Source organism: Vigna unguiculata, chromosome 6 (genome assembly GCF_037176805.1).
Source record: "Vigna unguiculata cultivar grain cowpea cultivar isolate G323 ecotype 2 chromosome 6, ASM3717680v1, whole genome shotgun sequence".
NCBI classification, from domain to species: domain Eukaryota; kingdom Viridiplantae; phylum Streptophyta; class Magnoliopsida; order Fabales; family Fabaceae; genus Vigna; species Vigna unguiculata.
The window spans coordinates 7,522,646-7,540,701 of NC_140797.1; positions in this window are offsets into that span (position 1 = coordinate 7,522,646).

Here is an 18,056-nt window from a genome sequence, read left to right on the forward strand (position 1 = left end):
ATATACTTGACTCTTGGTTATTGGTTGTGATTGATGATGCTATGAAGTTTAGAATGGTTTCTATGATTTGGTAGCATCTTAGGTGGTGGATATTGAAGTAGAATTTTAGCTTGTGTGCTTATCCTTTTCCTCACCTATTGAGAGTTTTGGACCTATTCATTTGAGAGAGAGTGTGCTAACTCCATTGCTTGGTATAGTTTTCTTGCTGTTTTGTTTTTTGGTGCAGGTTTGGTGGCTGTTTTGGCCTTAAAACCAAGGCTATAGTTGCTGTTTTGCACTTCATTTTGGTGGCTTAAGGTGCTTACAAGTGCCTTACTTGGTGGTGGTCTTTGTTCAAATCAAAAGGAGGCTACAAGCCAAGCTCTTGGCTCTTGATTTTGTGCAAATTGGCAGCACTTTGGCAGCACATTTGGAGTTGCATTGTTTCTTATTTTTGGCTTTATTTCTTTGTACTTTATACTTCTTTTTGGCACATATATTTGGTACCATTTTGAAGCCTCCTTGATTGTGAAATTGCATCTTTTGAGCATCAAAATTTGAGATATTAAGTGGCTTGAGGTTGCTTCATTTTGAGTACCAAATTAGTGAACCAAATTTGCTTTCAAGTTCTCAATTGTATCCATGGCCTACTTAGGTTTCTTGGGGAACCAAAGGTGTTCAATCCCATCTCCTAAGTAGAACCTTTTTTTTTTCATATTATAGTGCAACGTTTTAGTAAGTGAGTGTGTTGAAAGTTCTAAGTGCTTTCTCACCTTACTTTTAGGCCGCATAGTTAGACGCTTAGTGGTTTAAATTTGTGAGACCAAAGTTTCTACAATTTTTGCCATTTAGGGGTCCGTTTTTAGTGTTAGTCTTTTCTTTACTTTGAGTCTTGTTTGTGTTGTTTTGTGCTTAGTGTCTCAAGTGATTCTATTTACTTAGCCTTAAACAATTGTGTGATCTTTGAAACCTTTTGCAAGTACGTCTTGGCAAGGATTGGCCTTGGTACTTAAGAAGTCTTTTAGACTCACCTCGCCTAACCTGGAGGCCTACTTGTGCTTGGTTTCTTCTTTCACCATTTTGTTAAAGTTCTAAGTTCTTTTAATCACCATGAGCACTAGAAGGGCTACTCGTGCTAGTACCCAACATCAACAACATGATGAAAACAACCTCCACACAAGTGGTGATGAGGAGGTTGAGGTTGATCCTAGAGTCCTAAATAATCTCTCTCAAGAGGTTAGGGACCTTAAAATTCAAATGGCTTCCATGCAAGCCAATCTTCAATTAATTGCCAATCAACTTACCCCTCCCAACCATAATACCCGTGCCTCTCCTAGGCCTTCTCGTGCCCCTTCAAGGCATGAGTATGATTTTGAAGAGGAGGAAGATGAGCGCATTAACCTTAGACAATCGCCTCGTGTACGAAGGCAAAGGCGCATACCTCCTCACCTAAAGGAAGTCAAAATTGATTTGCCTCATTTCTATGGAAAGGATAATGTTGAGGTTTTTCTTGATTGGGTTGCCAAAGTAGAACAATTATTTGAGAGTCATGTTGTGGAGGAAGAGAGGCGTGTGTCTCTAGCTACTCTTAGCTTTCAAGGGCATGCTCTTAATTGGTGGACTTCCTTAGTCCTCCAAAGAAGGAGAAAAGGGCTAGATGATATTGAGTATTGGAATGATCTTAAGGAAGCCCTTCATGCCCGCCATGTTCCCTCCTACTACAAAAGGGAGCTCTTGGACAAGCTCCAAAGGCTCCAACAAAGATCTATGTCTATAGAAGAGTATAGACAAAAGATGGAGCTCTACATCATGAGAGCCGGAATTGAAGAAGAAGAGGAACTTACCATTGCTAGGTTTCTTAAGTGGACTCAATTACAACATAAGAGATAAAGTTGAGTTGCTCCCCTACCGCAATTTTAATGATCTTGTTCAAATGAGCATCAAGGTGGAGCAACAACTTTTGAGACGTCCTTCTTGCAAGGATTCTCCCTCTTTTTCTAAAAGTGATTTTCAAAAGAAAGATTTTTCAAAAGAAAAAGAGTCCACTCATAAAAGCCTTACAAAGGTAAGTGACAAGGGTGAATCCTCCACCAACAAAAGAGGTAGTGAACATTAAATGTTTCAAGTGTCTAGGTAGAGGTCATGTGGCCGCTCAATGCTCGACCAAATGCACCATTGTGCTTAAGGGCAAAGACCTCTACACTAGCCAAGAGGAGTCATCTTCAAGTGACTCCGACACTTCTCATTCTAGTGATTCTCAAGAACATTCATATCCAAATGAAGGGAAACTTTTGATGATTAGGAGGCTTCTCAATAACCAACCTAGCATTCCTCTCAATGATCAAAGAGAAAATATTTTCCACACAAGATGTGAGGTTTTGAAAAACACTTGTTCTTTGATCATTGATAGTGGGTCTTGTTGTAATTGTTGTAGCACAAGATTGGTTGAGAAGTTGAATTTGACTTTGTTACCCCATCCCAAACCTTACAAACTTCATTGGCTTAATGAAGATGGGGATCTCAAAGTTGAACATCAAGTAAAAGTCAAGTTCTCCATTGGGAAATTTAAAGATAAAGTTTTATGTGATGTAATCCCAATGGAAGCTTGCCATATTCTCTTGGGGAAGCCTTGGCAATTTGATCATAAAACCTTACACAATGGCCACACCAATGAGATCACCCTCCAACATCATTCAAAAACTTTTGTGTTGCATCCCCTCACTCCTAGCCAAGTTGCTAGTGATCAAGTTCAAATGCGAGCTAGGAGAGAGGAAGAGAGTTCCAAGAACTCTAATGCTTCTAAAGATTCTAAGGACAAGACAAAGGTAGAGGAAGTTTCTTCTTCTAAGGATGTTGCTCATGAAGTTCTTTTAACTCATAAAACTCTTTTGCACACTCTTCATAATGAGCAACCTCCCTTCCTCTTACTTTGTCAAGTAATCCTTACTTGTCTTGAACATCCTTCTCTTAAGGATCTACCTCCTTCCATTCGTGCTCTCCTTCATGAATTTAAAGATATTTTTCCAAAAGATGGCCCTCATGGTCTCCCACCTTTTAGAGGGATTGAGCACCAAATTGATTTTGTCCCAGGGGCAAGTCTTCCTAATAGACCCGCCTATAGGACAAATCCAATTGAGACCAAGGAGATAGAAACTCAAGTGAATGAGTTGCTAGACAAGGGATGGGTTCAAAAAAGTTTAAGTCCTTGTGTTGTGCCTGTATTGTTGGTGCCAAGAAAGATGGAAAGTGGCGTATGTGCTGTGATTGTAGGGCTATCAACAACATCACCATAAAATATAGGCACCCAATCCCAAGACTAGATGATATGTTGGATGAATTACATGGAGCACAAATATTTTCAAAAATAGACCTCAAAAGTGGTTATCACCAAATTCGTATTCAAAAAGGTGATGAGTGGAAAATTGCTTTCAAAACAAAATTTGGTCTATATGAATGGTTAGTCATGCCCTTTGGCCTAACCAATGCTCCTAGTACATTCATGCGCCTAATGAATCATGTCTTGCGAGATTGTATCGGCAAGTTTGTTGTTGTCTATTTTGATGACATATTGGTGTATAGTACAAGCTCTAAGCTTCATGTGGGTCATCTTAGAGTTGTGTTATCTCTTCTCCGAGACCACCAACTCTATGCTAACATTGACAAGTGCACTTTCTGTGTAGAGAGTGTCATCTTTTTGGGATTTGTGGTCAATAAGAGTGGGGTGCATGTTGACCCTGCAAAAATCAAGGCCATCCAAGAATGGCCTGTGCCAAAGAATGTTGGGGACATTAGAAGTTTTCATGGATTAGCAAGTTTTTATAGAAGATTTGTCCCCAACTTCTCCACCATTGCTTCACCCCTCAATGAACTTGTTAAGAAAGACATATCTTTTGAGTGGGGTGAAAGACAACAAAAGGCTTTTGATGATATCAAGACTAGGCTCACCCAAGCTCCCATTCTTGCTCTTCCAAACTTTGAGAAAACTTTTGAGCTAGAATGTGATGCTTCTGGGGTGGGAATAGGTGCGGTTTTGTTACAAGAAGGCCATCCAATTGCCTATTTTAGTGAAAAACTAAATGGTCTTTCTAGTAACTATCCCACCTATGACAAAGAGCTATATGCTCTTGTGCGAGCTCTTCATACTTGGGAACATTATCTTGTGACAAAAGAGTTTATTATCCATAGCGATCATGAAACTCTTAAGTATTTGAAGAGCCAACACAAATTGAATAAAAGGCATGCAAAGTGGGTTGAGTACTTGGAACAATTCCCTTATGTTATCAAGTACAAGAAAGGGAAAGCTAATGTGGTGGCTGATGCACTATCAAGGAGATATACTCTCTTAGCCAAGCTTGGGTCCCAAATTCTTGGATTTGACAACATATGTGAATTGTATATTCATGATCCCTTCTTTGCTACCATTTATCATGATTGTCTCACTAAGTCCCAAGGCGGCTTTTATCTCTCAAATGGATATCTTTTCAAAGAAGGCCGCCTATGTATTCCTCTAGGTTCTCATAGAAAACTTTTGATCAAAGAAATGCATGAGGGGGGACTTATGGGTCACTTTGGGGTCGCCAAAACTTTGGCCATGCTTAAAGAGAAATTCTTTTGGCCCCATATGAAAAGGGAAATACAAAACCATTACGCTAGTTGTTTGAATTGTTTGCATGCTAAGTCTAGCGCAATGCCTGCAGGGATGTATACTCCTTTGCCTGTTGCTTCCACCCCTTGGGAGGATATAAGTATGGATTTTGTCCTAGGGCTTCCAAGGACTTCTAGGGGTGTTGACTCTATATTTGTGGTAGTGGACCGTTTTTCTAAAATGGCACATTTTATACCGTGCCACAAAGTAGATGATGCTAGCAACATAGCAAGGTTGTTCTTTAGAGAAGTGGTTCGCCTCCATGGTTTACCCAAAACAATTGTGTCTGATAGGGATGCTAAATTCCTAAGCCATTTTTGGAGGACCTTGTGGTCTAGGCTAGGAACAAAACTTTCTTTCTCTACCTCTTGTCACCCACAAACTGATGGGCAAACTGAGGTATTCAATAGATCCCTTTCCACATTGCTTAGGGTTTTGCTTAAGGGGAATCATAAATCTTGGGATGAGTATCTTCCCCACATTGAATTTGCTTACAATAGAGTGGTCCATAGCACCACCAAACTCTCACCCTTTGAGGTAGTTTATGGTTTTAACCCTCTCACACCATTGGACTTATTACCTCTTCCAACTTCTTTTGATTTTGTTCATAAAGAAGGGGTTTCTAAGTCCAAGTTCATAAAAGATTTTCATGAGAAGGTTAAACACCAAATTCAAGCCCAAGTTGAAAAGATTGCTCATCCTAAAAACAAGGGCAAGAGAGTTCGGTCTTTTAATGAAGGAGATTTAGTTTGGATGCACTTAAGGAAGGAAAGATTTCCTAATATAAGAAAATCCAAACTTAGTCCCCGAGATGATGGTCCATTCCAAATCATCAAGAAGATCAATAATAATGCTTATCAATTGGATCTTCCTCCGGAATATGGTGTGCATCCTACTTTCAACATTACTGATTTGGTTCCTTTTGTAGGTATTTTTGATGAAGAGGGTGACCACCAAGATTTGAGGGCAAATCCTTTTCAAGGGGGAGGGGATGATGTGACCCCAACAAGCCCAAGCTCAAGTGCATCAACAAGCCCAAGCCCACATCAAGGCCCAATCACTAGAAGCATGATGAGAAAGATTCACATGGGCCTCTCACAAGATGATCAAGTCAATCATGGGCTTTTTACATTATTCACATGGGCTAAAGAAATCTCTAAAATATGAGATTATGCATGAAGGAAGTAGTATAGATTTAAATTGGGCCATTGTTTAGGCCTTGTTTTTCTAGAATAAGTCAAACATTGTGTAGTTAAATTGATAAAATTGGGCTTGACTAAGCCCAATAGGAGATTTGGCCATGAGCTACCAAAGGTCAAAGGTAGACTAAGTGGAAGTCAACATTCCTTCCTACACCTCATGGATCATGCATCCCATGGAGCCAAGTCCACACTCCACCCATGTGCCTCCTTCATCCAAAGGCTAAGAGAGTGTCTTCTTTTCCAAGTCTTCATCCAAGGGCTAGGAAGATGCCTCCTTCTCCAAGCCACCATCCAAGGGTGATGATTAAAGCTTCTCCTCCAAGTTTGATCTAAGGGCCAAGAATTAGTCTAGCTTTTAGGCTCACATATAAAAGCCAAAAGTAGACCATTTGTACATTTTAACTCTTGAAATTTCTAATAGAATGTTTGTGTTGAGATCACTCCACTCTTCTATTATTTTGAGAGCACACATGGCTAACCTTCTCCTTCATCTCCTCTAGCCACCTTCCACACCATAGCTTCACTTCTACTCTTCATCTTCACCAAAAACCTCCATTGCCTAGAGCTCTTCTTGCTCTTATCTTCATTTCCGCTGCATTTCATCTTCTTTTTGGTGTCTTCCATGGATCTCCTTCCTCTCCTACACCAAGGACGTCCATCAAGTCTAATCTTGACAAATTGTAAATACACTATGTTAATTTCTTGTTGCACACCAATTATTTGATAAAAATGCAAAAAAGAGTTTCTATTGTGTTTGTGTGAACTTTGTGTCTAATTGAGTCGTGAATTGCGAGAGTTGTCATGCATTGCACAAGTCCCTTGGGAGAGAACGATAAAATATTTATTACTTGCTATGTGTGACCGGTGCACTTGCCTTGTTGGTTTTTCATTAACAATCATAAGTGAAACATCTTAAATACATTTACAAGCCTCTAACTACCCATCCAATTGGGGATGATATGCAACACTCATATTCAAAGTGGTGCGACTCAACTTGGAAGGATGTTTTCAAAATTAGCTTGTAAAAATCTTATCACTATCATAGACAATTCTCCTTGAAAAATCTTATCTCTTATCTCTTCTTGCTTCCTAAAAGTGTCAAGGACAAAGTCCACTCCCTAAATCTCTTTTGGAGAGTCTCACGATAGGAGTATTGTAATTAGAGGTGGGATATTATATAAATAAATAAATGAATGAATTTACAGAGGTGAAGTGGAGCACAATTGGTTAGAGCCTTGCTATGGGTGATGGTCAAAGGTTTGATTCCTAATATGTGTATTTGAAGTGTTTATATTTTAAATATTGTTTTTATTTGGGAGTGTTATGGGAGCCCTTGGTATGGCGTGTATTTTATAAATTAATTATAATTCTTTCGGCATGTTTATAAATTATTTTCTGAAATGCATTGAATGTGTGGATGTTATTTTGTGTTGTTGTGGGTGTGGTTGACAAGAAAAATGGGATAATTGACATTTGGTGTTTTGGTTTGGAATTTAGAGGTGGTCAGTTCGAACCTAGGCAAGAGCAAAAAGGTAGAAATATTGGTTTGGTATTTTTGTGTTGCTCTTAGGAAGGTGAAAAGTTGAGGCATATTCATTGTGTTGATTGGTTTGATGCACAAAATGGAATGTTGAAAGGGTAAGTATGGGAATTTTGGTGTATGGTTAAGTATGGTTTTATGTGGTTGAGTGATCTTAGTGTATTACCAAGAAAGGTGGTGTGAAATTTGCAGAATTGTGTATGTTCACATTGTTTTTCATGTTTTTGTGCAAAATAGGGTGTTGGCTTCCAACTGCCAAGCACTGAGTCTTGGGTTATTTGGTGCGTTGGGCGCTAGCTCTCTATCACCAGGCACAAAGCCTCATGTTTATAGGCTTTAGACACCAGGTTCATGGAATTGGGCGCGGCTAACTTTTTCTGGTCTACGCAGTTTTCGTAAAATTGAGTTTCTAGGTTCATTAATCGTTGGATTGAGCTGAAATTTTGGCAATTGGTCCATAACATGTTCTTCAGCTTGAACGGTGTGATATCAATTTAGAGGTGTGTAGTTGGAGATAAATTGTGATAGGTCCTTATTTGTAGTATACTAGATGATTGAACGTGATGGATGAGTTGAAGGATGGTGGATTATGTGATATGACATGGTATAATGATAATGTGTGATTACTTATATAATTATGAGAATCATATGCATATATGTATGGCATGGTGTGATGTAGCATGATATGATGTAGTTGCATGATGTGTTGAGGTATGAAAATCATGTGATAAGATGTTGCATGCATGTGTATACATATGAGTTCTTTGACAACCGTAAAGTCAAGATGGTTCTTTTACCAAGAGGGCTTTGTCAAGTCAACGTAAAAAGGTTTCATCTCGGCATAAGTCTTTGGCATGAGCTTAGCAAGAGTGCTACTACCCAAGGCTTTGTTGAGCAGGTGGAGTTGTTGCTTGTAAGTCTACAGAAAGCAAGGGAATGGAGTTTTCCAAGAGGCGTTGTTGCGGAGGAAAGGTATAGTGGTTAGTTGTGAGAGAAAGGCATACCGTTTGATGTTACTTGGTGGTAATATGCTAATGGCTACATGTTATGGTTTTAAGAACATGTGATAGTGGATGAGTTGTTATATTATGGTTAGGTGAATCGTATATTGATATAGATTTTTATGTGATATGTTATATGGTTAGCTCACCTTTGCATATTTGTGATTGTGGCTTCCACCTACGATGATCGTACAACTTGCGTTATACGGGAGTATATGTTGATGTAGATGCTAGTGGAGATGCATAGCTGTGAGGAGCTCGTGCGAAGGACTTGGGAGTTTTACTTAAATAATTTTGAAATTGTTTTGGATTTCAACGTAATATTTAGAGACTTTGGAAGTTTATTCTCTTTTACAAGGATTTGTAATAAGTTTTATTTAAGGACTTATGTTGGAATGGTTTTATGTGGATTTTAATGGGGCTTTATTTCGAGAATAAAGTTGATTTAAATGAAAAATTTTGTCATTTTTTGAAGTTTCTATTTTGTAGGATGATATCATAGATTTGTTTTGGAATTTTGAAAAAAATTGTGTTTTCACATGGCATCTCGAAAGGGGTGTTACAATTATACAAGTTCCACTTCCCATCACTCTCCTAGAGAGTCTTATGGTGAATTTCACCACTTGTACAACTACGTAGATTTACCTTTCCTACTGCTGTCCAAGAGAGGCTTATGGCTAAAGACCACTCCCAAGCTCTCATACATAGTGTTACACACGAAGTCAACACTCAAGCTCATAACTAGAGACTGATAATGTGCACCACTTTTCATTAAGCTCACCCCACACATTCATAATTCCAAACAACCATGCAAATTACAAAAGAGAACATTGATATTGTTTAACATGGGAAAATCCTTTCATTATTGTTTAACACATACAAGTAAATCAAGCTCTACCATGATCAGATATGGTACAAAGAGAGTCAAATCAAAAGCACAAATAAGTGCTTACAACTACCCAATACATAAAAGCAATGACAATCTTAAATTTGAAGAATAAAGAAACAGAAACCCAAAGAAAGCAATCATATGAGACCGATTTATCTAACCACAAATCTCTAGTTTACAATCCCAATGGTCAAAGTTAAGAAACATAGGTTGCAAATCAGTTATAAAAATTTCAGCCCAATCCAATAGTTAATAAGGCAGGAATCACAATTTCACCAAGGTGGCTCGATGAATATACCAAGAGCACTAACAAAATAGAAACAAGGTAGCACCCAACACCCTAAAATCCAAGAGTTTGATGTGCAGCGGTGTCATGATAGTGAACCCTCATTCTAAAAATGGATAATGGTGTGATAGTTGATCCCAATGTCCATATAAAAATAGAATACGATACACAACATACAATTTATTTAATTGACTAAAGTAAATTGTTTCTCTTTAATATTGTTCAAAAAAATGAGATAGTATGATCCTTAAATATCCAACAACAATACCCAACACCAGTTTATGCAACATCACAAAATTACACCATCTAAATCAAAGCACCTCAAATTAGTCATCAATTCACTAACACTTATATTTTCCATAAATTACTTAGCTTCTTCTAAAACATCCACATTTAGAAAACTTATCTATCAACAAAAACTTTATTCTCATACCTTCATTTAACCACTAATTTCCTTTCTAACATAAAACTAAAAATCTTAAAATTTTAATTACCTCAAAATGTTGCACACTAATTCAATCTTAAAATCCATCCTTTAAACATCATTTTCATATTTAATTATCTCAAATTGTTACACATAAACTAAATCCTAAAATTGATCCTTTAAACATCATATTCACAAGCCCTTTCATAATTTATCAATTTACTTTTGCAATCATTAATATCCAAATAAAATTGCTACCCACTACATACTCAATTAGAGCAATCTCAACTAATTTCCCTTACACAAAGCCCATCAACACAAATCCATATCTCTACGCACATCAAACCAAGAAAACAAGAAAACTATAATATAAGAAAGCAAGATAGTTAGCTCTCCTTACCTAGATATTGAATGTTCACTTCTGCCCTATAAATTTTACTTGAAGCTTCATTGTTCTTATAACTTGTTCCTTATTTATCTTCACAATTATCTCTCGTGTTTCTCTTTAAATATACCCAACAATATTTTCTCTAAAAAATCATGACCCTCACTCACTCTTCTCATATTCATATATTCTCAAAAATAAAAAACTTCCTTTCAGGACATATCTTTGTTAAGTGTTTATTTTAGCATGCTTTTTGTTGTTAAGAGCACTTCTTTCGGGTGTTTGTTTAAATTCATTTTTAGATCTTTTTTTTGTGAAATTCCTAATTTTAGTCTAGTATATCTTCAGTCATTAGTCATGGTGTAGTATAGTCTTACTTTTATTTTGATTTTGGTTTTAGTTGTGTAATTGAAATTTTCAATTTATTAATTTCTAGTGTTGTGATTCATCATGTAGTGAACTTGAGAGAGAGAGAGAGAAAGCTTGAAGAGGTGAAGATAGTTTGGAGAAGTTGAAAATAGTTGTGGCATATTTGGCGATTTAGAGCAATCATAAAAGTTGTGAGAATGGAACTAAAAGTAGACTTGAACCAATTCATATGCTACATAAGGTTGCTAATGAAGAGAAGGAGTTAGACTAATCATTCACGACCTACGCTTAGCGGTGACAGTTGGTAGGAAACTTGAAGAATGACTTTGCTATAGTTAATCCTATGTGGCAGTGGAGGTGACCTGTTATAACATGTTTAAAATTGGCTAGACAACTTGCTTACGAGAAGATGACTTGATACAACCTAGATTGGGAAAGCTTTTCCAAGTGGTTAATCATCTTGCACATCTTTTGGTTCTTGAATTGAAGATGGCGTGTTCTTTACATTTATCTTCGTTAATCCATTTTTGATTTCATTTTTGTAGTTGTTTTTGTTTTTTACTTCATATTCTAGTCTAACCCATGGTGCTTCTTGCTTCTTCTTTTGCTTCCTCCATTAATGGCCCTTCAAGCATGAATTTCGTCTTTCTAGTGTAACATCCCAGTTGGATATTACTAATTTAAGTAATAAAAATTTAGAAATATCATGAAAACTTCATTTATTATACTTCGCTTCCCAAAAAACGCAGGAAATTTTAAAACATTTATTAATCAGAAGTTATCCAAAAATCCATAATTTATGAAACTCCAATACAGTATCCAAATTCACATATCAGTAAAACACTGTTTACAAAGTTCATAAAAACAATAATAATAAAACTCCCGTAAAAGCTTTTCCCAGCTAACCCTCTCTCCGATGCTATGCCTCATCAGCACCACCTGCAACATCATCTACTCCCGTGTAACGCATTACACAATTATCGCCAAACACGAGTAGATAGGGTGAGCTCATAAATAGTTAACATATAAGTTAATAAAAAAATCAAGATACACCCATCTATTTTATTATAGTTAATTCTTGGCTAAGACCTTAATCCTCAAGGCTTTTCAACCTTCACAACACACAAATAATTAGCCTCAGATTTAGGGTTTATGATGCTCACACGAACCTGCCCGCTCGTGGTCCTGCCTTTACAAATCTCCTTGCTCGTAGTCCTGCTCTACGAACCTCCTTGCTCGTAGTCCTGTTCTAGGAACCTAACCACCCGTAGTCCAACACACGTGATCCACCAACTACGTACCAACCCGCACGCAACATCTCTCAAGTGTGAGCACGGAACATACGAACCTACCTCGTTCACATCCCCACACGAGAGTAAAAGGATATGAACCTCCCCACTCATATCATCACGTGTTCACCACCATCCATGAACCTACCCGCTCATGGCACAACATCCCCTGATCCAAGTCTCATATCACAGCATGATAACGAAACAAGAAAAGCACACTACGCTACACAAGGTACCTACTCAATTTGGTCTTACGGATTCCAATGCTTCCACGAACCTGCCCGCTCATGGCACAACATCCACTGATCCAAGTCTCACATCACAACATGATAACGAAACAAGAAAAGCACACTACGCTACACAAGCTACATACCCAAGTTGGTCTTACGGATTCCAATGTTTCCACAAACCTGCCCGCTCGTGGTCCAACTCTACGAACCGCCCCGCTCGCAGTCCAACTCTATGGACCTTCCTGCCCGTAGTCCAACACACGTGATCCACCAGCTATGAACCTCTCAACATGCAGCATCTCTCAAGTGTGAGCACGGAACATACGAACCTCCCCACTCGTATCCCCACACGAGAGTATCAGGATATGAACCTCCTCGCTCATATCCCCACGTGCTCATCACCAATCATAAACCTACCCCCTCATGACAACATCAAGGATATCCCAAACCAGGACCAACACAACAAGCCATGCAAAACATATCACAATGCACCTTGCCACTACACCATCGCTTAACGCAGCCTAAGCACCGCTAGGCGAAATGGCGGTACAGACTGTCTAGTAGTTCCACATCACCGTCGGGCGCCACAACTCACAAGACATCCATGTTTCCTACTATCGCCTGGCGGTCCACTCTACACCGTCAGGCGCTACACCAGTAACGTGACACTACTGGTTTTAGGTACTCTAATTCCTTTCCTAGCATTCAACCATTCAACTCTCAACCATCCAGAAATCAACATACACATTCATATATTCCAAATTACAACATCACAACACATATGCATCTTTCAACTAGAAGCACACATTCCTCTCGTTTATAATTCATATATACTTACCTCTTAAATCAATTCCAACACAGACTTTATTTTCCCTTTCTCATTTTCCCAACCCGTTGCATGCTTACAAGTCACAAACCCCACATAAGACACAATCAAAGCTATATATTTATTCTACATGCCCTCAAAATTCCATTACATTTAAAGTATGATTATCATGTTCCCATACTTTCCCAAAACCCGTCATGATCATGCAACACCCGATCATAGTGATATCCTCAATAGTGACCTTTTTCACACACTTATAACATCATACATTCAAGTTAACATATATAGGTTCATATATTCAACATGTCTCAGAAAGCACTACCCAAACATACTCATCAATCACACATCTATATATTATATGTATATATTCACCAATCAAGGCCATACCAGCACTTAAGCACACTTAATCCTCCATTAATAACCATACTACTAGGGAATTAAAACAACCAATCATGAGTGATGTATATCTCTATCTGTAGTCATCCAACGCCAATCTCCACCGTTCAAAGTGAATAACAACATGTTATAAATGGTCTGTCAAAATTTCACCTAAATCAGACGGTTAACGAATCCGTAAACGCGGTTTTATGAAAACTGTGCAAACGAGAAAAAACTGTGGCGCCTAGCACCCAGAAATCAATAGCTTGGTGCCTAGCGGTATAAAACTTGCGCCCGACGGTTCCTGTTGCGCGAAAAGTACAAAAACAAGGTTTTTGCACAGTATTCGCATCGCCTGGGGTGTCACCCTTTCTGTAAGGTGATTTATCACAAAAAACCAGAATTGGGTTAACTCTCATGCGTCGCCTGGCGGTATATACGAAGTTGCCAGGCGGTTGCTGGAAATTTTCCAGAAATGCGAAAACAACAGGCTTTTAATCATGCAGAACTTCATATTCAAACATTAGAACACGATAATAATCACAGATAATTCATACACGTAAAGGAACTCCCCTAACCTGTTAATCCTTGCTTAATTTGAAGAATCAAGGCTTCTCTTGTGTCACTAATAGTCCCACCTTGGCCTTCTCCCAATGCACTTGATGCTCTTATCAATTCCACACGAAAACTCACCTTCAGACTCTCTTTTCCACTGTCAAATTCGTTTGTCCACTACCCTTTCACGTTTTCCTCTCTTTCTTCTCCAAAAAACTACACTAATTAGACCATTAACTAAGCCTTAATGTTTGTTAATGTTAGGGAAAACGAAAATGCTTTCAATTAGGTGTCAATGATCATTGAAAGACTATTATTGGCTGCCTTCCCAGCCCACTAGGTTTCCCTTCTTGCAGCTAGGGTTTTCTCTACCCTTTCATATTCATGTCAAAAGAAAATTTGGCAAAAAGAAAGTTAAATTCGTTCTTAGCAAGGTTTGAACGTACAACCCCTCAATTACCAAGTCAATGCACAACCAATTCAACCAATTCATGCTTCGTGATAATTCCGATAATTTTAGGATTGCATTATCACTAAGCACATTCACACATAGCATTAAAATAATACACTTATTAAAATAGCATACAATTAGCATACATAAGACTCAAACCCAAGTCCTTTCAACATAACTAAGTACTCTCAACCATTTAAGCTAGTACTTTTCCACATCATAACAAACCACATTAAATATCATAAAGGCTCCCACGACCCACATTTATTAAGTAATTATTTATTTAATTATTTAAATTTCTCGGGTCTTACATTTTTCCCACCTTAAAAGATTTTCGTCCTCAAAAATTGAGCTTACCAGGGAACAAGTGCGGATAGGATTGCCTCTTGAGGTCTTCCATCTCTCAAGTCATCTCCTGGGTTGCCTCGTCCCAAAGAACTTTCACAGACTGGATCTCCTTCCCTTTGAATGGCTTGACTTAAGAATCCAAGATTCTCACTGATCCAACTCCCACTATTAGATCCTTACGTACCTGGACGTCCTCCTCCTCTAACACAGGTGTAAGACTTGCAATGTACTTCCTTAACTGTAAATCCCATATACAAGTTTGCCAAGTGCGATGGTAAAGTGATCTCATAGGCTGTTGGACCTATCCTTCATGTTATCTGATAAGGTACAATGAATTTCTGAGTTTGCTTCCTGAGTTTGATCATTCTTTCATTGCTAGCAATTCGAGTAATCCTGAGAATTGCATGCTCTCCAGCCTAAAACTCCCACGACCTTCTCCTCATATTTGCATACAACTTTTGTCTGTTCTGTGGCGCATTCATCTAGTCTTGGATTACATGAGATTTCTCCGTGGTCTGTTGCAGCAACTCGGTCCAATAATCACCAACTCCCAATCTTGGTATTCACACATCTGTATTTTGCCTCATGTACCACCCAACGCCTCATATAGTCCTATTCTGATCTTCATCAATACTTCACTTAAGTGGTTTAACTCACTAGCTTCTTCTTAGCGACCCACTAAAACTTGCAATCATTATAGGGTTTACACTGAGTCCTTGCCATCAAGTCTTCAATATCTAATCCTTTGCTTCTCTTTCTTCCCATTCCCCGTGAAACCATCCGATTAGAAACTATTGACACCAACTCTTCCTCGGGTACTAATGCCATACAAAACTTCACCACTCCAAAGTGAAATTCTAGTATCTACTTGAAAACGAGTCTAGGACTCTTTCACCATTGAGATCCTTTACGTCTGTTCCTGCAGAGGGACAAATAAGATAAGTTAGGCACGAGCGTCACCTTACTATGTAGTCTGCTATCTCCTTAGTTGGCCTCTTCCCATTCGATACATGCCGGCTTGAACCCAGGAGGGGTTACCTGCAGAAGAATCTCCGAAGCTCAAGTAAGTCAAAGCTCTCAAGAGTCAAATCAGCAATTAATGAATGCGTACCTTTAAATGATGGGGTCCACGTGTATTTATAGACATTAATGACGTTTGACCATTTCATGGGCTGGGCCTTGACTTGGGCTCTAGCTTGGGCCCCAGCTTGGGCCATGAGTGGGCCTGGTCCTAAAGCAGTTTCCAGAGGTGTATTGAAGTGGGTTAGCCTTCTAGGCAAGTAGTCGGTTTTGGCCGGCTACCTGTCTAGATGGCTAGTGCTGGTTGTGTCCGGGTGCTGGATGGTATGTGGTTTTAACGTGTGTACTTATTTACTTGATTGGGCTTGGCTAGGTACAGTACACCAGTCCCCCAGCCTTGTCCGATATGGGTTGTCGGTCAAGGATAACATGTGTTGGTGAACTAGCAAAACCGGCTAGGTGTGATACACCAGTCCCCCAGCCTTTAAGTGTGATGAACAGTGTTAAGGCTATGAAGTGTCAGAAGGTAGGTGAAAAGGCGTCAGGTGGTCACATCGTTAAACTTTTGGCGCCGTCGTTTTTTATGTGTCATACATTTCATAATGATGGTGTCGCTTGGTCTGGGATTCCATTTTGGCGGGAAGAGTTTAAGTCGTTTGGGATCGTGGACTATAAATACAGCTTTGAATGCAGCTGATGGTTTACTTGGTTCATTTGCGAGTTTCGAAATCAGAGATCTTGTGCGCAACATCTTGTCCGACTAGTTCCCAAATTCCGCCGACATCTTTCCGTAAAAAATCAAACAGGTATGTCCAGTAGCGATAGTTCATCGTTATCTACGTCTAGTAGTAGTCAGAGTACTAAGTCGGATAGGAGTAGAGGTGACCGGCTCCGTGGAGAGGGTGTGAATGTTGGAGTTGGCACAAGCGGGGTGCCAATGGAAGTAGTGAGGGAGATCCGAGAAGATCCCCCTGAAGAACTGGAGGAAAGCAACTGGCCGGCTAAGGGTGGTTATGCGTGGGTTGCATCTGATGTTCGTGAGCAGTCATCCCTGTTCAGGTGGTCTCGTCTACTGAATTCCTGGCTAAACTGTACACCCGTCATCTCTAGAGTGCCATAGACCGGGTATGCCATGGGCAAGAAGGGGCTACCGAGAAGTTCTTTTACATGTATATGTGCCATTTTTCTCAACTGCATATACGTCTACCTTTCGACGACTTTACCATGGGCGTGTTGCGGGCTTTGAATGTGGTGCCTACTCAACTACACCCTAACAGCTGGGCTTACTTACAGGCTTTCCGTATTCTGTGCGAGTCGCTGTACTTGGAGCCTTCACCTTATGCGTTTTTGTATTTCTATGATACCAGACCCCGGAGGCCGGCTACATGGTTGTCATTGATAAGTCGTCCCAGCATTAGCAGGTTGGATGCATTCTCCCAGTCTTTCAAGCACTTCAAGGATGGATACTTCAAGGTTGTGGTGAAGGAGGGAGGTGAGCAGCATTTCCTGAATGCGGATGGGAGTACAAAGTTCCCTTTCAGTTGGACCAATAACCCTTCGCGTTACAAGGATATGGGGATGGAGGAGTTGTCGTCCGGAGATAAGGAGGTGGTGGGGAAGTTGTTAAGATTTGTGGATAAGTTGCCCACTAAGGGCTTAGTTAGGGTTTATAATTCGGTGCATCTGATTATAGATATTGAAGGTATCTGTTTATTACTTAATCTGTGTTAATGATGCTAAGTTGTTTTGATCCGAGTTGTGATATGTTATTGCAGGACATATGGCGCAGTCTGGCAAGAAGAACTTGGCGCTCTTTCAAGCACTGAGGAAGGAGATGGCCGCCAAGGCCAAGGAGGCTGCGAAAGCTGGTGTTCCCAATCTGCAGGAGTCCGTGGTGGAAGTGCATGTACATGGCGGCACGAAGAGGAGGGCTGAGCTTCCGGCTCGACCTGGGAAGGGTAAGGATGTAAAGAAGATAAGAGCCGCTATCCTTGGGTCAGGTGATGGGGCGGGATCGGCCAGCGGGGAGAAGGCGCCGGAGGCCGGGCTAATCGAGTTGCCGGAGATATCCGTGAGGAAGGATATCTCGATAAACTTGCCTGATACTGTTGTGAACTCCATCGACAATATGGAGGTTGATCATATTGTGAGGACCATGGTTGAATTTGGGAGTAAGGCATTGGTGTTGGGTAGACGTGTGGGGTCCCTTTACAGAAGGGAAGTGAAGGAGGTGGGGGAG